Source organism: Salmo salar, chromosome 25, assembly GCF_965601325.2.
Source record: "Salmo salar chromosome 25, fSalSal1, whole genome shotgun sequence".
Classification (NCBI taxonomy): domain Eukaryota; kingdom Metazoa; phylum Chordata; class Actinopteri; order Salmoniformes; family Salmonidae; genus Salmo; species Salmo salar.
The window spans coordinates 46,445,943-46,451,942 of record NC_138315.1 but is presented as its reverse complement, the minus strand read 5'-3'; positions in this window follow the sequence as shown (position 1 = coordinate 46,451,942).

Here is a 6,000-nt window from a genome sequence, read left to right as displayed (position 1 = left end):
CAAACCCCCCAAATCATATTCATTAATAATACAACAACTTGTCAGGAATCCAAACCCCCCAAATCATATTCATTAATAATACAACAACTTGTCAGGAATCCAAACCCCCCAAATCATATTCATTAATAATACAACAACTTGTCAGGAATCCAAACCCCCCAAATCATATTCATTAATAATACAACAACTTGTCAGGAATCCAAACCCCCCAAATCATATTCATTAATAATACAACAACTTGTCAGGAATCCAAACCCCCCAAATCATATTCATTAATAATACAACAACTTGTCAGGAATCCAAACCCCCCAAATCATATTCATTAATAATACAACAACTTGTCAGGAATCCAAACCCCCCAAATCATATTCATTAATAATACAACAACTTGTCAGGAATCCAAACCCCCCAAATCATATTCATTAATAATACAACAACTTGTCAGGAATCCAAACCCCCCAAATCATATTCATTAATAATACAACAACTTGTCAGGAATCCAAACCCCCCAAATCATATTCATTAATAATACAACAACTTGTCAGGAATCCAAACCCCCCAAATCATATTCATTAATAATACAACAACTTGTCAGGAATCCAAACCCCCCAAATCATATTCATTAATAATACAACAACTTGTCAGGAATCCAAACCCCCCAAATCATATTCATTAATAATACAACAACTTGTCAGGAATCCAAACCCCCCAAATCATATTCATTAATAATACAACAACTTGTCAGGAATCCAAACCCCCCAAATCATATTCATTAATAATACAACAACTTGTCAGGAATCCAAACCCCCCAAATCATATTCATTAATAATACAACAACTTGTCAGGAATCCAAACCCCCCAAATCATATTCATTAATAATACAACAACTTGTCAGGAATCCAAACCCCCCAAATCATATTCATTAATAATACAACAACTTGTCAGGAATCCAAACCCCCCAAATCATATTCATTAATAATACAACAACTTGTCAGGAATCCAAACCCCCCAAATCATATTCATTAATAATACAACAACTTGTCAGGAATCCAAACCCCCCAAATCATATTCATTAATAATACAACAACTTGTCAGGAATCCAAACCCCCCAAATCATATTCATTAATAATACAACAACTTGTCAGGAATCCAAACCCCCCAAATCATATTCATTAATAATACAACAACTTGTCAGGAATCCAAACCCCCCAAATCATATTCATTAATAATACAACAACTTGTCAGGAATCCAAACCCCCCAAATCATATTCATTAATAATACAACAACTTGTCAGGAATCCAAACCCCCCAAATCATATTCATTAATAATACAACAACTTGTCAGGAATCCAAACCCCCCAAATCATATTCATTAATAATACAACAACTTGTCAGGAATCCAAACCCCCCAAATCATATTCATTAATAATACAACAACTTGTCAGGAATCCAAACCCCCCAAATCATATTCATTAATAATACAACAACTTGTCAGGAATCCAAACCCCCCAAATCATATTCATTAATAATACAACAACTTGTCAGGAATCCAAACCCCCCAAATCATATTCATTAATAATACAACAACTTGTCAGGAATCCAAACCCCCCAAATCATATTCATTAATAATACAACAACTTGTCAGGAATCCAAACCCCCCAAATCATATTCATTAATAATACAACAACTTGTCAGGAATCCAAACCCCCCAAATCATATTCATTAATAATACAACAACTTGTCAGGAATCCAAACCCCCCAAATCATATTCATTAATAATACAACAACTTGTCAGGAATCCAAACCCCCCCAAATCATATTCATTAATAATACAACAACTTGTCAGGAATCCAAACCCCCCAAATCATATTCATTAATAATACAACAACTTGTCAGGAATCCAAACCCCCCAAATCATATTCATTAATAATACAACAACTTGTCAGGAATCCAAACCCCCAAATCATATTCATTAATAATACAACAACTTGTCAGGAATCCAAACCCCCCAAATCATATTCATTAATAATACAACAACTTGTCAGGAATCCAAACCCCCCAAATCATATTCATTAATAATACAACAACTTGTCAGGAATCCAAACCCCCCAAATCATATTCATTAATAATACAACAACTTGTCAGGAATCCAAACCCCCCAAATCATATTCATTAATAATACAACAACTTGTCAGGAATCCAAAACCCCCCAAATCATATTCATTAATAATACAACAACTTGTCAGGAATCCAAACCCCCCAAATCATATTCATTAATAATACAACAACTTGTCAGGAATCCAAACCCCCCAAATCATATTCATTAATAATACAACAACTTGTCAGGAATCCAAACCCCCCAAATCATATTCATTAATAATACAACAACTTGTCAGGAATCCAAACCCCCCAAATCATATTCATTAATAATACAACAACTTGTCAGGAATCCAAACCCCCCAAATCATATTCATTAATAATACAACAACTTGTCAGGAATCCAAAACCCCCCAAATCATATTCATTAATAATACAACAACTTGTCAGGAATCCAAACCCCCCAAATCATATTCATTAATAATACAACAACTTGTCAGGAATCCAAACCCCCCAAATCATATTCATTAATAATACAACAACTTGTCAGGAATCCAAACCCCCCAAATCATATTCATTAATAATACAACAACTTGTCAGGAATCCAAAACCCCCCAAATCATATTCATTAATAATACAACAACTTGTCAGGAATCCAAACCCCCCAAATCATATTCATTAATAATACAACAACTTGTCAGGAATCCAAACCCCCCAAATCATATTCATTAATAATACAACAACTTGTCAGGAATCCAAACCCCCCAAATCATATTCATTAATAATACAACAACTTGTCAGGAATCCAAAACCCCCCAAATCATATTCATTAATAATACAACAACTTGTCAGGAATCCAAACCCCCCAAATCATATTCATTAATAATACAACAACTTGTCAGGAATCCAAAACCCCCCAAATCATATTCATTAATAATACAACAACTTGTCAGGAATCCAAACCCCCCAAATCATATTCATTAATAATACAACAACTTGTCAGGAATCCAAACCCCCCAAATCATATTCATTAATAATACAACAACTTGTCAGGAATCCAAACCCCCCAAATCATATTCATTAATAATACAACAACTTGTCAGGAATCCAAACCCCCCAAATCATATTCATTAATAATACAACAACTTGTCAGGAATCCAAACCCCCCAAATCATATTCATTAATAATACAACAACTTGTCAGGAATCCAAAACCCCCCAAATCATATTCATTAATAATACAACAACTTGTCAGGAATCCAAAACCCCCCAAATCATATTCATTAATAATACAACAACTTGTCAGGAATCCAAACCCCCCAAATCATATTCATTAATAATACAACAACTTGTCAGGAATCCAAACCCCCCAAATCATATTCATTAATAATACAACAACTTGTCAGGAATCCAAACCCCCCAAATCATATTCATTAATAATACAACAACTTGTCAGGAATCCAAACCCCCCAAATCATATTCATTAATAATACAACAACTTGTCAGGAATCCAAACCCCCCAAATCATATTCATTAATAATACAACAACTTGTCAGGAATCCAAACCCCCCCAAATCATATTCATTAATAATACAACAACTTGTCAGGAATCCAAACCCCCCAAATCATATTCATTAATAATACAACAACTTGTCAGGAATTCCAAACCCCCCAAATCATATTCATTAATAATACAACAACTTGTCAGGAATCCAAACCCCCCAAATCATATTCATTAATAATACAACAACTTGTCAGGAATCCAAAACCCCCCAAATCATATTCATTAATAATACAACAACTTGTCAGGAATCCAAAACCCCCCAAATCATATTCATTAATAATACAACAACTTGTCAGGAATCCAAACCCCCCAAATCATATTCATTAATAATACAACAACTTGTCAGGAATCCAAACCCCCCAAATCATATTCATTAATAATACAACAACTTGTCAGGAATCCAAACCCCCCAAATCATATTCATTAATAATACAACAACTTGTCAGGAATCCAAACCCCCCAAATCATATTCATTAATAATACAACAACTTGTCAGGAATCCAAACCCCCCAAATCATATTCATTAATAATACAACAACTTGTCAGGAATCCAAACCCCCCAAATCATATTCATTAATAATACAACAACTTGTCAGGAATCCAAACCCCCCAAATCATATTCATTAATAATACAACAACTTGTCAGGAATCCAAACCCCCCAAATCATATTCATTAATAATACAACAACTTGTCAGGAATCCAAACCCCCCAAATCATATTCATTAATAATACAACAACTTGTCAGGAATCCAAACCCCCCAAATCATATTCATTAATAATACAACAACTTGTCAGGAATCCAAACCCCCCAAATCATATTCATTAATAATACAACAACTTGTCAGGAATCCAAACCCCCCAAATCATATTCATTAATAATACAACAACTTGTCAGGAATCCAAACCCCCCAAATCATATTCATTAATAATACAACAACTTGTCAGGAATCCAAACCCCCCAAATCATATTCATTAATAATACAACAACTTGTCAGGAATCCAAACCCCCCAAATCATATTCATTAATAATACAACAACTTGTCAGGAATCCAAACCCCCCAAATCATATTCATTAATAATACAACAACTTGTCAGGAATCCAAACCCCCCAAATCATATTCATTAATAATACAACAACTTGTCAGGAATCCAAACCCCCCAAATCATATTCATTAATAATACAACAACTTGTCAGGAATCCAAACCCCCCAAATCATATTCATTAATAATACAACAACTTGTCAGGAATCCAAACCCCCCAAATCATATTCATTAATAATACAACAACTTGTCAGGAATCCAAACCCCCCAAATCATATTCATTAATAATACAACAACTTGTCAGGAATCCAAACCCCCCAAATCATATTCATTAATAATACAACAACTTGTCAGGAATCCAAACCCCCAAATCATATTCATTAATAATACAACAACTTGTCAGGAATCCAAACCCCCCAAATCATATTCATTAATAATACAACAACTTGTCAGGAATCCAAACCCCCCAAATCATATTCATTAATAATACAACAACTTGTCAGGAATCCAAACCCCCCAAATCATATTCATTAATAATACAACAACTTGTCAGGAATCCAAACCCCCCAAATCATATTCATTAATAATACAACAACTTGTCAGGAATCCAAACCCCCCAAATCATATTCATTAATAATACAACAACTTGTCAGGAATCCAAACCCCCCAAATCATATTCATTAATAATACAACAACTTGTCAGGAATCCAAACCCCCCAAATCATATTCATTAATAATACAACAACTTGTCAGGAATCCAAACCCCCCAAATCATATTCATTAATAATACAACAACTTGTCAGGAATCCAAACCCCCCAAATCATATTCATTAATAATACAACAACTTGTCAGGAATCCAAACCCCCCAAATCATATTCATTAATAATACAACAACTTGTCAGGAATCCAAACCCCCCAAATCATATTCATTAATAATACAACAACTTGTCAGGAATCCAAACCCCCCAAATCATATTCATTAATAATACAACAACTTGTCAGGAATCCAAACCCCCCAAATCATATTCATTAATAATACAACAACTTGTCAGGAATCCAAACCCCCCAAATCATATTCATTAATAATACAACAACTTGTCAGGAATCCAAACCCCCCAAATCATATTCATTAATAATACAACAACTTGTCAGGAATCCAAACCCCCCAAATCATATTCATTAATAATACAACAACTTGTCAGGAATCCAAACCCCCCAAATCATATTCATTAATAATACAACAACTTGTCAGGAATCCAAACCCCCCAAATCATATTCATTAATAATACAACAACTT